General features: G+C 45.6%; 1 long non-coding RNA gene and 1 pseudogene across 1 annotated transcript; both read right to left on the bottom strand.

The window, feature by feature from the left end:
• Positions 1–2,461: 2,461 nt before the first annotated feature.
• On the bottom strand, positions 2,462–3,312 carry LOC115248532 (uncharacterized). The gene is made up of 4 exons (XR_003887363.1): positions 3,256–3,312; positions 3,081–3,158; positions 2,752–2,806; positions 2,462–2,654 (listed from the first exon to the last, which is right to left on the bottom strand). It is a non-coding gene; the product is annotated as an uncharacterized lncRNA (long non-coding RNA).
• Positions 3,313–9,351: 6,039 nt separating this feature from the next.
• LOC115248571 (uncharacterized) lies at positions 9,352–9,460 on the bottom strand (annotated as a pseudogene).
• Between the last annotated feature and the right edge of the window lie 8,145 nt (positions 9,461–17,605).

Genomic DNA, 17,605 nt, shown 5'->3' on the forward strand with positions numbered 1-17,605 from the left:
TAAATTTAAAGATGTCAAGAATGGAATATCAGCTTAAATGGAATCAAACATAAAGTGAAAAGGCCTCCTTTAAGTTTACTGCAAAAATAAACACAAAATCAAGAGCGACACGCGCCAAAAACGTCTCATTCTCTCTTCTGTCTCCACTCATTCTCTTATATTCTCTTAAGATAATGGGGACGGGGTCGTGTGATAACAAAACAACCTAATTGGGGACTATATTTTTGTTGCAGGAGCTTTGGCTCTTCAGAAGTTTCTATGTTGGCTTCCACAGATTGTGCATCCACTAGAAACTCAGTGTTATTGAGGAACTACCAGGAGTGGCTGGAGTGGAGGCCAATGACGCTATAGCTACATATAGCTACATATAGATCACCGTTATCCTCAACCCAAAAGACCACCAGTTGGCGCAGCAATACTAAAGATAGGAGGTTGTGGGGTTCCCCAATGGTCAATCTTAGGTCCAACCCTTTTTAATCTTTACATGCTTCCTCTTGGGGACGTCATCAGGAGCCACGGCATCAGCTTCCACAGCTATGCTGACGATACACAGCTGTACATCGCCGTGGCTCCTGGTGACACAGGGCCAGTTGATGCCCTTTTTAACTGTATTCTAGATATCCAGTCATGGATGGCAGAAAACTTCCTACAGCTCAACCAGGACCAAACAGAGGTCTTAGTCATTGGTCCTGAAGGTCAGAGAGAGAAACTTGTACCAAAATTAAAGGATTTTAAACCATCTCAATCTGTAAGAAATCTGGGTGTGATCTTTGACTCTGAGCTTAGTTTTATCCCACACATCAAAAACATAACAAAGGTGGGTTTTTACCACCTGAAGAATATAGCCAGAGTCCGCCCGTTTCTCTCTCAGGCCAGCACGGAGGTGCTGATGCACGCTTTTATCTCTTGTGGTCTAGATTATTGTAATGCCCTGCTCTCTGGTCTCCAAAAAAGAGCCTCTCTAACCTACAATTATTACAAAACTCAGCTGCACGGGTGCTGACGAGGACCAGAGGGCGGGAGCACATCACACCGGTTTTAGAATCGCTGCATTGGCTACCCGTGCGTTTCAGGATCGATTTGAAGGTTCTTTTATTCGTTTTTAAATGTCTTAATGGTCTTGGCCCGACTTATTTATCAGACATGCTTTTATTCTATCAACCCTCACGGACTCTGAGGTCCTCCGGCACCGGCCTTTTAACCATTCCACATGTAAGCTCTAAAACGCACGGGGAAGCGGCCTTCAGTTATTATGGTCCCCGATTGTGGAACAGCCTGCCGGAGAACCTCAGGGCCGCAGAGACTGCTGAGGTTTTTAAAAAGAGGCTCAAGACACACCTTTTTAATCAGGCCTTTAACTGATTTTCTGATTATTTTTAATTTCTTTTATGTTCTCATGCTTTTTTATGTCTTATCCTTTTTTTACTTGATACCTTTACTGTTTTACTCCCTTAGTTCTTATTCTCAGTTTTTAGCTTTTACGCCTTTTATCCCATTTACTGTTTCAGTCCTTCCGTTTTTAGCTCCAGTGTTTCCTCATGGGGTTTCCTCATGGGGGCCTGCCAGGCTGGGAGATGTTTCCGGTCTACCGCTGGGGGTGCTGTCCCGTGGACAGCTCTGGCCTGGGTGGTTAGGGGGCTCTGTGCTTTGGTGTGGAGCCTCCGGTCTGTCCGGGTCGGGCTGGTCTTTGTGGCGGTACCACCTGTGGCCACGGACCGTGACCTCCCTCGGCCTGGTGGGCCTCCAAAGGTGGCGTCTCCTTCGCCTCAGGTCTCGGTGCCCAGCCATGTCTCAGCTTGTTTGTGTGTGTGTTTGATTTTGTGTATGCATGTGTGTGTGTGTGTATCTGTGTGTGTGTCCTTTTTCTTGATTCTCTTGTTTCTCTTTGTTGTTTTTATCCTTTGTGAGGCACTTTGTGCTACCCAGTGTATGAAAAGTGCCATATAAATAAAGATTGAATTGAATTGAAAAATTGAATCACTTATGTGTAATAACTATAATCAGTTAATCAAGAATGAGACAAATGTTATTCATTGACCTTCCTTTCCTGAATCCTCATTGGTCTTTATCCAATGATCTCCTTATGGTTCCTGGATCAATACAAAGACAGGTCAACCAGCATTTAGTTGGGCGAGTGGAGCTTCCGTTGGCTAACGTATTGCGTCCTAACCCTCCTGCCCATATTAATTATCATATTCCTCGTGGCAACAATATATCACTCCAATTTATTAACTAACCCTCAACCAAAACATGGGCTTGGGTTCATTTGAAAGACTGACTCACTGCATCACCCATCTGGACTGAAGGACACAATAGCCACTTTTGCTAACCCTTTTGCCAGGTCACATTCAGCTCCTGTCTGAGTCCTCTAAATGAGCCTGGGTCCATGCGTTGACCATCAGGATTCAGCATTTGTTCTTTATTTTTGAATCTGCTAGTAAATGATCAGATGAAGACCAGAAGATGATGCAACTGTTTATTTATAGCTGTCAATCAAACAAATCATCAGCTTCAAAATCACCATGGCAACAACAGAAGTAAAGCTTGATAGATTCACTGGTAGAAGGCATCAAACTGCTGCTGGTGATGATGATGAGGATGATAGAAGACTTGTTTCAGCTGTGTCGTCCTCTGTTGTCATGACAACACAGCTGCTGGATAACATGAAGTTTGGAAGAGCATCAAATATTCATGTTAGAGTGAACAAAACAGATGAACTTAATAAACTGAAAGACAAAAGTAAAGTCCAACCTTTGACAGCTGTCATGGAGAGAAAACCTTCATCCACATACTGGCGGGCAGAGTTCTGAAGAAAAGGGTATCACACGTCAGTCAGGTGCTTCTAAATGCTTCTGATTAAACCTTTAATCATGTTGTTGTGTTCTTGTCTTTGACTCAGGAGATCATCTGATTTAAAGACTGTCTGTGTCAAATATATGGACATTCTCCAGATGAAAAGAGAAAAGAAAGTAAATGTGCGTCCCCTGGAAACTGTCGGACTTGGTCCCCTTCTACTGCCCCTGCTGACGAGCAGCAAATAGAGCTGAGAGACACTTTTCTATCTGAGGCTTCTGACTTACCGCTGGCCTCTCCAGATTCATCAACTGGATGATCATTTGTCCCCTCCACATGATGAAGATCGCTGCCTTCAGCTTCATCTGCACAACACATTCAGAGGGGAGATTTTCTTCATCCTGGCACATTTGAATCCCTCTGAATTCTTCTAGACTGCAGATTAAAGGCAGCTTTCTTTACCCAGTGGCTGACTGGAGGTCTGACAGACAGCTGAATCAGGTGGCTGGCTGGCTGGCTGGCTGGCTGGCTGGCTGGCTGGCTGGCTGGCTGGCTGGCTGGCTGGCTGGCTGACTGGAGGTCTGACAGACAGCTGAATCAGGTAGGTGGCTGGCTGGAGGTCTGACAGACAGCTGAATCAGGTAGGTGGCTGGCTGACTGGCTGGCTGGCTGGCTGGCTGACTGGAGGTCTGACAGACAGCTGAATCAGGTGGCTGGCTGGCTGGCTGACTGACTGACTGACTGACTGACTGGAGGTCTGACAGACAGCACTCAGCAAGAGGAAGAAGACAAGCTTCATGGTTCTGAGGGACAGGAAGCAGACAGACAGCTGAATCAGGTGGGTGGGTGGCTGGCTGACTGGCTGGCTGGCTGACGGATTGACTGGCTGGCTGACTGGCTGACTGGCTAACTGACTGACTGACTGGCTGGCTGGCTGACGGATTGGCTGACTGACTGACTGACTGACTGGCTGGCTGGCTGGCTGACTGACAGACTGGCTGCCTGACTGACTGACTGGCTGGCTGGCTGACTGACTGACTGACTGGCTGCCTGACTGACTGACTGGCTGACTGGCTGCCTGACTGACTGACTGGCTGGCTGGCTGACTGACTGACTGGCTGACTGGCTAACTGACTGACTGGCTGGCTGGCTGACGGATTGGCTGACTGACTGACTGACTGACTGGCTGGCTGGCTGGCTGACTGACTGACTGGCTGACTGGCTGGCTGACTGACAGACTGGCTGCCTGACTGACTGACTGGCTGGCTGGCTGACTGACTGACTGACTGGCTGCCTGACTGACTGACTGGCTGACTGGCTGCCTGACTGACTGACTGGCTGGCTGGCTGACTGACTGACTGGCTGACTGGCTAACTGACTGACTGGCTGGCTGGCTGACGGATTGGCTGACTGACTGACTGACTGACTGGCTGGCTGGCTGGCTGACTGACTGACTGGCTGACTGGCTGCCTGACTGACTGGCTGGCTGGCTGACTGACTGACTGGCTGACTGACTGATTGACTGACTGACTGACTGACTGACTGACTGACTGACTGACTGACTGACTGACAAGTCCGCATTACTGCGGACACCGCACCAATCCACCTGTCGATCTCCTGCTCCATTCTTCCCTCAATCGTGAACAAGACCCCAAGGTATTTGAACGCCTCCACTTGGGGCAGGATCTCCTCCTTGACCCGGAGAAGACACTCCTCCTTATTCCGTTTGAAAACCATGGCCTCGGATTTGGAGGTGCTGATTTTCATCCCAGCCGCTTCACAAACCGATCCAGTGATCTTTGGAGGTCACGGGCCGATGACGCCAACAGGACCACATCATCTGCAAAGAGCAAAGACGCGATCCTGAGGTCACCAAGCCGGACCCCCTCAACACCATGACTGCACCTAGAAATTCTGTCCATAAAAGTTATGAACAGAATCACTGACAAAGGGCAGCCATGGCGGAGACCAACCCTCACCGGAAACAAGTTCGACTTACTGCCAGCAATGTGGACCAAACTCTTGACACCGATCGTACAGGGAGTGGATGGTGTGTATCAGGGGGCCCGGCACCCCATACTCTTGAAGGACCCATAGGACCCCCCGAGGGACACGGTCGAACGCCTTCTCCAAGTCCACAAAACACATGTGGACTGGTTGGGCAAACTCCCATGCACCCTCGAAGACCCTGCTGAGGGTGTAGAGCTGGTTCACTGTTCCATCCCCAGGACGAAAACCACATTGCTCCTCCTGAATCCGAAGTTCGACTATCTGGCGGACCCTCCTCTCCAGTACCCCTGAATAGACCTTACCAGGGAGGCTGAGGAGTGTGATCCCCCTATAGTTGGAACACACCCTCCGGTCCCCCTTCTTAAAAAGAGGGACTACCACTCCGGTCTGCCAATCCAGCGGCACCGTCCCCGATGTCCACGCGATGTTGCAGAGTCGAGTCAACCACGACAGCCCTACAACATCCAGAGCCTTAAGGAACTCTGGGCGGATCTCATCCACCCCTGGGGCCTTGCCACCGAGGAGTTTTTTGACTACCTCGGCAACTTCAGCCCCGGAGATACGTGAGTCTGTTCCCAGGTCCACAGGCCCTGCTTCCTCACTGGAAGGTGCATGGTGGTATTACGGAGGTCTTCAAAGTATTCCTTCCACCGATCCACAATATCCCAAGTTGAGGTCAGCAGCACACCATCGCCACTATACACAGTGTTGACAGTGTCCTCCTTCCCCTTCCTCAGATGCCAGATGGTGGTCCAGAACCTTTTCGAAGCCGTCGAGGAAGTCGTTCTCCATGGCCTCATCCAACTCTTCCCATGCACGGGTCTTTGCCTCGGCAACCACCGTAGCTGCTCTCCGCTTGGCCTGCCATTACCTATCTGCTGCCTCAGGAGTCCCACAGGACAAAAAGGCCCGATACGACTCCTTCTTCAGCCTGACGGCCCTCACAATATGTTTGGGTCCGACATCCTTCCCCACCAACAGAGCCAACTCACCACCAGGTGGTGATCAGTTGACAGCTCTGCCCCTCTCTTCACCCGAGTGTCCAGAACATGCGACTGCAAATCCGATGACACGACCATAAGGTCAATCATCAATCTGCAGCCTCAGGCGTTCTGGTGCCAAGTGCACATGTGGACGCCTTTATGCCTGAACAAGGTGTTTGTTATGGACAATCTGAGATGAGCACAGAAGTCCAATAACAAAACACCACTCAGGTTCAGATCAGGGGGACCGTTCCTCCCAATCACACCTCTCCAGGTCACACTGTCACTGTCAACGTGAGCATTGAAGTCACCTAGGAGGACGAGGGAGCCCCCAGAAGGAGCACCCTCCAGCACTTCCTCTAAGGACTCCAAAAAGGGTGGATACGCTGAATTGCTGTTTGGACCATAGGCACAAACAACAGTCAGGATCCGTCCCCCCACCCGAAGGCAAAAGGAGGCTACCCTCTCATCCACCGGGGAAAACTCCAATATACAGGCACTGAGCTGGGGAGCAACGAGAATTGCTACCCCTGCCCGTTGTTTAACATTCAATTTAATGCTTAACGGTTGCATCGCCATCGTAGAAGAATCATAGCAAAATATTTGGGTATTAATTTGGGACACGGTGGGGTAAAAACACAAGATTTAATTATTTTCAGAACAAGATTTACAGTACGTCATATATGCAGCGATTTAACCCACTCATACATTTACGTTTTTGGCTTTAATGCGAAGCACACCAGCTTTAAATACTTCACATGAGATTATTTTTGTGAAGTCATCACAGATAAAAGGCCATTTTGGGTTGTAAGCTTTGATTCAAAGTAAAAAAGTCTTCATATTAAAGTGTTGCTGCTGCACCTACAGACATTACCCGTTAAAGGTTGAGCTGAAACCACCATCAGATCTGTCGCCTCATTCTTCGATCCTTCCACCGAGCATCACCCTCCAAGAGAGACAATCTCCATACTGACGTGCACACGCGTTAAAGGTCCAAAGGTCAGTAACTGGGAGTTGATGGTTGGGATCAAGTTGAGCTCTGCTGGCAGCTCTACCAAAGTCTAAATGTTCTCAGTATAAATCCAATTCTGCTAATGTGGTTGCGCTTCTTCGTGTCAGTGCAGATTCGTGCGCGGGGCTCGTGCACATGAGGGTTAGGCTGGTTTGATGCAAGTCACAGCGAAGCAGGTGGGGGCGGGGCTTGTGTAGCATGTGACGGCCCCTCTCAAACTGTCGCCTAACTGGGCCTTGCTCACGCCCTGATGACTGGCGGGGGCGTGAGCCCCTCACCTGTGCTAGTCTGGGCTGGGGAGGGGGCGAGGCGGGACTTTCCTCTTTCTCCATGAGGCGGGAGCAGTGAATGGATCTGTTCATGACTGTTAGAGTGTGTGTGGTCATGGCAGTGGCTTTTTGTTGTTTCTGCTTCAGGCTGCAGAAGATGGGCTGTTCCTGTAGTACTTCTTCTGAGGAGTGGAGCGACAGCGACAGCGACAGCAGTCTGTCAGAACTCCCACCCTTCGTTAGACGGAGCACAAAGACGGTGGAGCTGAGGCAGCACACCTCCGCAGGAACCCAGCATGCATGCTTGGATGAGGAGGTTAAAGGAGACGGCAGTGGCACATGTGAGGAACTCCTGGAATCACATCCCCGTGTGGCGCTGCCCAGACTGAGCACAGGCGGAGAGGAAAACACTCTCGATGGGTCAAAGCCGTCCAAACCGGTCCAGTGTGCAACAGATGAGCCTGGTCCATCCACGGTTCTGAAAAACAGTTTATTACCACCTCCTCCTGAACCAGAAACTGGCTTATTACCACCACCTCCTGAACCAGAAACCAGTTTATTACCACCACCTCCTGAACCAGAAACTGTTTTTTTACCACCACCTCCTGAACCAGACACTGGTTTATTACCACCACCTCCTGAACCAGAAACCAGTTTATTACCACCTCCTCTTGAACCAGATACTGGTTTATTACCACCACTTGCTGAACCAGAAACTGGTTTATTACCACCACCTCCTGAACTGTCTCTATTGAGCGAGGTCAACGTGCGTCTGACCACGGGATCCTCGCCACATATCGTTCAACAAACTCACCGTGGATTCACCAAATCCGAGATCGACTGGCAGGACAATGCGGCGCTCCAACGTCCGTGGCTTCCTGTGAATTCCCACGTAAGGAAAATCGCAAGCCGAGAAGAGGGCGATGGTCCCTCAGTCTCAATTTGCTTTTATAAAACACTCGAAGACCTGGGCACCCCGAGACCTGAGTGTCAGGATGTTGGCACTCAAACTTTGCCCCCTGGTGCTGGTGGAGATGCTCCTACTCCATCTTCCAAGATTGACTCATCTGTCCTGAGCGGCGGGTGATGGCTGAAGGGGGCAACAGCGGGGACAAGCCGAAGGCAACGGTGTGGTCCCAGGGCACACCCCAGGCTGGGTTCCCCCAGAGGGGGGGCGGCGTGGACACCCCAGGGCCAGTGTCAGAGCTCCAGCCCTCCAAGGCTCAGAATTGTGGGCCAATGTTGAATCAGTAAGTTTATGGCCCCCACCCTCGCTCACACTTTATTTCACTTGTGGAGCACTTGGTAACACCTGAGACCTGTTCCTCTTCAGGGGTCTGGAGCAGAGTTCAAAGACCAAGGCTGACCACCAACCAGCTCATCCGCCAGGACAGCAAGTAAGTTTTGGGTGTTGAGTTGTTTTTGATGCTTAATTTGATGCTTGATTTCATTGTGTCCATTCGTGTTACTCATTCATAAAGTGAATGTCCTGATTGGTCATAGACACATCAACATTTATCGGGTTTAAGACCCCCGACAGGACAAATACCCCAGGTTATAGCAGACCTGTTGCAAAGATGCTCATGGTGGAAACTAAATCCTGGTTCTCTGACTTTTCAGGTGGGCTCCAAACTGACGTACGCACAGGTCTTGATGATGCCCCCACGGAAGCGTGCCCCACCCCCAGACCTTAGCCCCCCCTACCCAGAACAAGAGCCCCAATCAGCTGGGACTCGCCGTCCACTAAAGCTGAGATATGCAAGGCTATGAATGGACCGCTATGGATATTTGGTTTTCAGTCTTTACAAAAGAAGCTGAACAAAATCAACTCTTCAATTGCTGCTTTAGGGGATTTTTTTCTTTAGTTTGTTTAGGGTCTTTTTTTAAAATCCGGGTTCTGTTCCCATGTTTGAATGTTCCAGTGTTTTTCTTTTAACACACATACATAATTGATGCTCATAATTCTGATTTCTTCTATTAAAAAGCACTGAGCAATATGTCTGTTTGCATCTTTTTTATCTCATGTTGGTACTGAGTTTGTTCGGCTTTTATTTGAGTTAATCAGGAGTGTTTTGGATGTAGAAACTTCTGTTTAAGTAAAGAGGATTTGTAGATGTAACTCATTCACATTCTGTCCAGTGTGAAATCACAGAATCTGAAAACACTGACTTTGATGAGTGTTTAAAACCATTACAAGTGTTTAAACACCATTTAAACATGAATGTGTGAAGAATGTCCAGGTACAGGTGAGTTACTGATGGACGTAAAGTGGAGGAGTGCAAAAAGCTTACAGCACCTGGTATTCCCAGGCGGTCTCCCATCCAAGTACTTACCAGGCCCGACCCTGCTTAGCTTCCGAGATCGGGCTTTCTCAGGGTGGTATGGCCGTAAGCGAGAGCAGGTGCAAGAAAATGGCCTTTTGAAGTTAATACACTCAAACTTATTTTCTTGAAACTCTTATTCTGGTGCAGGTTGTCCATTTTGCTTTGTCACAGTCCAAACCTCAATGTTGGAGCAGCCTCCAATCCATTCCCCCCAAAAAGAAAAGGCTATATAGCCTATGAGCGTCATATCATCAAATCTGCCTAGAACGGCTCTTGGATGAGAGGTGAAACGTCTTCAAAAAAATCAAACAAGATTCAACTCCGATAAATGAAATCAACTTAAAAGCAATGTGCCATGGCCGGGAATTGAACCCGGGCCGGTGCGGGGCAGTCGGCAATTGCTGTAACAGACAACCTGATTAAAACCTCCTGAAGACCCCAGAGGGAGAGTTCGAATCCAGCTTTGGGCATTATAAAAGAGAAGATATTTGATTGAAAAATTCACGATCATAAAAATGTTTAAAGAGCATAGCAGTGTCTGTGAGGTTTATGAGCCACAAATGCTGCTCTTTTTAGGAGCACAGCCATCTATTAAACTGTAGTTTGTGTCATAGCATAGTTTTATTGACAAATTCTAAATTGCAAGTAGCAGATATGAACAGGGAAATGCTACGTTATCTGCTTATTCTGTTACAAATAATCTGATGAGATAGGTGTGGAGTTAATTCAGTTGGGGATAGACAGATGGAATATTAGTTTAACTGCCATAAATATCATTTATGTTGTCATTTTATGTCTGTAGAATATTTTATTTAACATTGTTTATTTTTATGAATATTTAATTCCTTTATTTAACACATCATACAGGCGGAAGTGGTTTCTGTTCTTTGTTTAGTGACGGACCTTTAATGTGGTACTCCTTTCACGAACTTTTATTTGAGGTAATACTGCAAGAAGAGGAAGTTGCAGAAGACATTCTTTTTAAGACGTTTTTCTTTGCTCATGGTGGACTCATTCCCTCAGGGGTGCAGCCAGCGAGGTAATCTGTTTTTCTTATGTTGCGTTTGTACGTGTTGTATATGTGAAACCTGTTTTATTGTGTGTTGTGCTAAACAGTTCGACGGTGGTGATGGCGTTTACGGTGATGTCGTGGCAATAAATCATCTGTATCAAAAGAACTGTGGTCGTGCTTCTCTGACGGGAGTGATAGTCGAACTCGAGTCTGCTTCGACGGACCTGCTCGGGCCCAGCAAGGAGGCGCAGACGGCTCGTCACGAAGGAAAAGCAGATAAGCCGATGTTTAACAAGAAGACACATGTTCAACGGTTCTCCATGAACGTCCACAAGTCAGACACACAAGTTAAAATGCTCTGAAAAGGGACACAAGTCTGGAAAACCACAAGGGACTGTGAAGTTTAGTGACAGTGGTCATAAGTTTAATGAGCAATTAATGTCGTTTACGTTTGATGTCTTATTTGAGCACCTCATTCGTTAAAGGGGTAATCTGTACATTTTGAAAGGTTTGAAATAATTCATGAGCATTTAAGTTTAGTCCTTTAATGCTTGCTTTAAGGGTTAATTAGAAGCAAAATTATCTTTAAGTTTATTGACCTGAGTGCCTCAAGAACATGTTTAGGGCTAAACTGCTTATGTCAGACAAGCTAATGACATATAGTTAATTTCTAAGTAATTCATTTGTCAAAAGTAAAAACTGTCACTCTGAAGTAGCTTTCAAATGGCAGAACCAGAGCAGATAGATGAGCCTGATGATGCACAAGTAGTCCAGTTTGAAGAGCCTCGTAGAAGTGAAAGAGACCGCACATTAACAGAAAAAGGAAAAGAATTTCACAAGGAAAAGACTAAAGGGCTACTTCTACGCTTTGACAGCATTTATGAGCGCTGGAAAGCTCTCAGCAAGGTTGCTAAAAGGTCTGTAATAAAAGAGGACCCTAGCAACATTCTAGAAGAACATATCAGCACTGTTCAAAGGGAGTTGTCAGAGCTGAATATTGTTTATGATGAATATCGGAGGATTGACGGCCCAGAACATGAAATGCGCCGCAAGATGGATAAGTGTGTATCTGTTACAGGGATTGTGGTTCAGAATGCCCAATTTCAAATGCAAGGAACAGCAGAGAAGATTGTTTGGCCTGATGCTGGTTCTGTATTTGCGTCGTCTGTATCAAGCGGCTCACATTCAGCCTCTAAGTATTCTAAAGCTAATTCTGTTGTCTCTAATGTATCCTCAGCCAAAAGACAAGAAGCTGCAGCAGAATATGCAGCCACACAAGCTGTACTGAAGATTATGGCTGAACAAGAGGGTCACCAAGAGAAACTGCAAAGACTTGAGGTCGAGGACAAGCTGATAGCTGCAGACCAAGAAGCAGCTGCAGTATCTCGCCGTCTACAAGCAGAAAAGGAAGAAACTGAACGCAAAATAGAAAGAGAGAGAAAAGAAGCTGCACTTTTAAAGCAACAAGAAGAAGAAAGTGCAGCAAGAAAAAGGTCAGTCAAAGACTTAAAAAGAGAACTTGAGCGTTTGGAGGAGCTGAAAAGACTGAACTCAGCCAGAGCAAAGCTTCAAGTTTATGATGAAGGTGAGATGCTACACAACACAGAACTATCTACAGATATGCAAGCAACCAATCAGATGAATCCTGTGTATCAACACACACAAAGTGATTCAGCTCCAAGACATGTTGTTCAAGATAATTCAGGAGAGCTTGTCAAAGTTTTGGCTGAGGCCATATCAGCAAATAGGCTACCTGTCCCAGAGCCTATCATCTTTAGCGGTGATCCACTCAAGTTTAACCACTGGAAGTCATCCTTCCATACACTGATTGAGAGGAAAAATATTCCAGCAGCAGAAAAAATCTTCTTCCTTCAGAAATATGTAGGAGGAGCTGCTAAAGAGGCTTTAGAAGGATATTTTTTGACTGATTCAGAAGACTCGTATCAAGCAGCATGGGACTTGCTTAATGAACGATATGGTGAGCCCTTTGTAATTGCTAAAGCCCTCCAAGACAAACTACATGCTTGGTCAAAAATAGGCCCAAAGGAGAGTGCTGAACTGAGAAAGTTTGTGGATTTTTTACGTAGCTGTAAATCTGCCATGACCCATAATGAGAGTTTAAATGTTCTTAATGATGGAATTGAGAATCAGAAACTTACTGCCAAGCTACCTGACTGGCTAAGTACCAGATGGAATCGGAAAGCTACTCAGTATCAGCTGGAACACAGAAGGTTCCCAAGCTTTGATTATTTTGTGACTTTCCTAAGCATGGAAGCTAGCATCGCATGTAACCCTATAACCTCTTACCATGCTTTACAGCAGAGTGAATCTGAGAGACTAAAAGTTAAGAACCAAACCACAGTTGTTTTCAAGAATAGAACTGTTGGTGCAAAGATCCTCACAACTAACACTAGTGAGAAGAGCATAGTCACATGTGTGTTTTGTCAGAAAACAGGACACAGCTTATATAAGTGCAGAAGATTCATTGAAAGGCCTGTTGCTGACAGAGTAAAGTTTATTCAAGTCGAGAAATTGTGTTTTGGATGCTTAAGTCATGGCCATCAATCCAAGAGCTGCAGTAAGCGAATGGTGTGTGACATCTGCTCAAAACGTCACCCGACATGTCTTCATGAAGATCGCTTAAAACATGAATCAAAGAAAGAAAATTCTGAAGCACAAAGTGTAACCAAAGAAATCACATCTAACAGAGTTGTACAAGACAGTAATAATACTCAGACTTCAACAATTATACCTGTTTATGTATCAACCTCAAGTGATTCAAGCAAGGAAGTTCTCGTCTATGCACTGCTTGATTCACAAAGTGACTCGTCATTCATTCTTGAGGATGTAGCAGTCGTTCTAGATGTGAATTCAGAGCAAGTTAAAATGAAACTCTCTACTATGACATCAAAGAAAACAGTAGTCACCTGTAAAAGACTGAAAGACCTACAAATAAGAGGGCTATTCTCCTCTAAGAAAATCACAGTGCCAACAACTTACACTCGTGAATTCATTCCTGCTAATCGCTCACACATTCCAACGCCAGAGACTGCCAAGGCATGGCCTCAGCTGATGCATCTTGCAGAGCACATTGCTCCACTAATGGAATGCGAGATTGGCCTACTGATCGGTTACAACTGCCCACAAGCTCTGATGCCCAGAGAAGTTGTAATTGGGGAAGAGAACCAACCATTTGCTCAGAGAACTGATTTAGGTTGGAGCATAGTGAGTTATGGTGAACAAAAAGAAAATGAGATTGATGCAATTGGTGTAAGTCACCGCATCATTGTAAGGCAGGTAATACCAGCACACAAACCAACAGTCAAGCTCAAGAGTGAAGTTCACTATGTTTGTAACACTCGCATCAAAGAAGTGGTTACTCCAGATGATGTCATCAAAGTGCTGGAATCAGACTTCAGTGAGCGAGTGGGAGAAGAAGCAGTCTTCTCTCAGGAAGATCTCCAGTTCTTGAACAAGCTGAAAGATGGAATCAAACATAAACCGGATGGTCATTGTGAAATGCCCTTACCCTTTAAACAAGACAAGCCAGACTTACCCAATAACATGCCATGTGCTGTTCATCGTTTGAAGTGTCTAGAACGAAAGCTCAAGAGAGACAAACAATACTGCATGGATTACATTAACTTCATGCAAGACATCATCACATGTGGTGATGCAGAAAAGGTCCCAGAAGAAGAACTCAACAATCATCCAGCCTGGTATATTCCCCACCATGGGGTATACCACCCTCAAAAGCCTGGGAAAATTCGTGTAGTCTTCGATTGCTCAGCGAGGTTCCAGGACACATCATTGAATGATCACCTTACTGGACCAGATCTAACAAACAGCCTGGTGGGTGTCCTTTGCAGATTCCGTAAGGGCCCTGTTGCTGTTATTTGCGATGTGGAACGATTGTTTCATCAGTTCCATGTGAGACCTGAGGACCAAGACTACTTGAGGTTCTTATGGTGGGAGAATGGTGATCTTGAGTTTCCACCATCAGTTTTTCGGATGAGAGTTCCTCTCTTTGGGGCAGCCTCTTCACCTGGGTGTGCCAATTTTGGTCTGAAACACATAGCTCTTGAAGGTCAAGACCAGGTTAGTCAAGACACTGTGAAATTTGTTCAGCAGAATTTTTATGTGGATGATGGGCTTGTTAGTGTGATGTCTGACTCAGAGGCTATCCAGCTTGTCGAAGAAGCTAGGAAGCTTTGCAGTGTAGGCAAGTTGAGGCAACACAAGTTCATCTCCAACAGTGACAAAGTGTTAAAGTCGATACCCAAGGAAGAGTGTGCAGAAAGCGTGAAAAACCTGGATATGGCTTTGGGAGAGCCACTGATGGAACGTGCACTCGGCGTGCAGTGGTGCGTCTTCTCTGATGATTTTCAGTTCAGAGTTACTGTCAAGGAACGCCCACTGACCAGAAGAGGAGTGTTATCCACTGTAGCTTCCATCTATGACCCATTAGGGTTTGTTGCACCATTCATCCTCCGTGGAAAACTGCTTTTACAACAAATGTGTCGAGACAAAATTGACTGGGATGAGCCACTCCCTGAAGAGCTCAGATCACAGTGGGAGTTATGGCTACAAGATCTTCAGAATTTATCTAGTGTAAAAATTAGGAGATGTTACATTCCAGAAAGGTTCACAGATGTTGAGAAGTACGAACTCCATCACTTTTCCCACGCCAGCGTCACAGGTTATGGTGAGTGTAGTTATCTCAGAGCAGTTAGTGCTGGGGGAGAGGTTCATTGCTCGCTAGTGATGGCGAAAGCGCGTGTTGCTCCCACCAAAGTAACTACTATACCGCGCCTTGAGTTGTCTGCAGCGGTGGTAGCAGCAAAGATGAGTGTCATGCTCAAAAATGAGCTTGATATAGATGGTCTTCAAGAATATTTTTGGACAGACTCCAAGGTCGTTCTTGGATATATAAACAATGATGCCAAAAGGTTTCAAGTGTTTGTCGCAAACAGAATCCAAAGAATTAAGTCCATCACTGATGCTGAGCAATGGCAGTATGTGAAATCTGAAGATAACCCGGCAGATCACACTTCAAGGGGCCTGATGGCACATCAGCTTGTCAGTTCAAATTGGCTCACTGGCCCAGAATTTCTATGGAAACAGGACCTACCTGCAGGAAATATCAAGGTGGGAGAAATCCAAGATGATGATCCAGAGCTACGGAAAGTTCAGGTTCTAAACACAAAAGCAAAGGAAGAGAAGACTTTGCTTGATTGTTTATCAAAGTTTTCTGACTGGAGAAGAGCTGTGAAAGCCATCGCCTGTCTTAAAAGATATGTACAGCAAAGAAAGGGTCTCAAAGCTAAGACTAATGAAACCACAAACATTGAAGAAAGACAGGAAGCGGAGCTTTTCATTATTAAACTGGTCCAAGAGGAAGCATTCAACTCTGAGATCAAAGGTATAAAGCAATGCAAGGAAGTAAGACCTAAGGATAAAACAAACAACTTACACAAGCTAAGTCCATTCTTGGATGAGCATGGTGTGCTCAGGGTAGGAGGACGTTTGACAAGGTCTAGTCTTCACCCACATGTCAAGCATCCTGTCATTTTGCCTAAGACAAGCCATGTATCTTCTTTACTCATCAAGCATTACCACCAAAAGGTGCATCATCAAGGAAGAGGCATAACTGTAAATGAACTAAGATCGAGTGGAATATGGATCATAGGCTGCAGTAGTGCAGTTGCCTCACACATCCACAAATGTATGATGTGCAGAAAGTACAGAAGAAACACACAAGATCCAAAGATGGCAGATTTGCCAGAAGACAGGATGGAAAGTACTCCTCCATTTACATATTGTGGCCTAGATTGCTTTGGACCATTCTACATGAAGGAAGCAAGAAAAGAACTCAAGAAATATGGTCTCCTTTTTACATGTATGTGTTCAAGAGCCGTACATATAGAAATGTTGGATGATCTTACCACAGATGCTTTCATCACACGCTGCGCACATTCATTGCAATCCGTGGGAATGTGAGACAGCTGAGATGTGATCAAGGCACAAACTTTGTAGGTGCGAAAAGAGAGTTCATGAATGTGATGAAAGATCTGAACCATGAACAAATGAAGGGATATGGATGTGAGTTCCTAATGAACACCCCATCATCAAGCCATATGGGAGGTGTATGGGAAAGACAAATAAAGACAATCAGAAGTGTTCTCACTGCAATCCTGGATGAATCTGCTAAAAGACTTGACACTGATTCACTTCGCACATTTCTGTATGAGGTGATGGCTGTTATAAACAGCAGACCTCTAACAATTGAACACTTAAATGATCCCACAAGTGTCGAACCTTTGACTCCCAACCACATTCTCATGATGAAGTCTAGCATAGTGTATCCCCCTCCCGGTCAATTTGTGAAGCAGGATCTGTATTTGCGTAAGAGGTGGCGACAGGTGCAGTTTCTGTCAAATGAGTTTTGGGTTAGGTGGAGGAAAGAATATCTCCTTAATCTTCAGCAGAGACAAATCTGGCAAACAGATAAGAGAGATACAAAGGTTGATGACATAGTTATCATTTGTGAGGACAGTTCTCCAAGAAATCAGTGGAAACTGGCAAGAGTGACAGAAGTGTATCCCAGTGCAGATGGAAAGGTTAGAAAAGTGAAACTGTTCGTCAGTGACTCAACCTTAGACAAACAAGGGAAGCGTACTACTAAGTCAGTATCTTGATCGGCCTGTGCAAAAGATTGTTGTGTTGATTGAAGCAGAATAAGTGTCATAGTTCACTTGTTACGTTAAATGTTACGTTAAAACGTAAGGTTGTAGCAAAGGTGTAAAGTGTGTATTGAAATCACAATAACTGTGATTTGGTGGGAGTTTAACTGCCATAAATATCATTTATGTTGTCATTTTATGTCTGTAGAATATTTTATTTAACATTGTTTATTTTTATGAATATTTAATTCCTTTATTTAACACATCATACAGGCGGAAGTGGTTTCTGTTCTTTGTTTAGTGACGGACCTTTAATATGGTACTCCACAAACTTTTATTTGAGGTAATACTGCAAGAAGAGGAAGTTGCAGAAGACATTCTTTTTAAGACGTTTTTCTTTGCTCATGGTGGACTCATTCCCTCAGGGGTGCAGCCAGCGAGGTAATCTGTTTTTCTTATGTTGCGTTTGTACGTGTTGTATATGTGAAACCTGTTTAATTGTGTGTTGTGCTAAACAGT

Source organism: Takifugu rubripes, unplaced genomic scaffold, assembly GCF_901000725.2.
Source record: "Takifugu rubripes unplaced genomic scaffold, fTakRub1.2, whole genome shotgun sequence".
Lineage (NCBI taxonomy): Eukaryota > Metazoa > Chordata > Actinopteri > Tetraodontiformes > Tetraodontidae > Takifugu > Takifugu rubripes.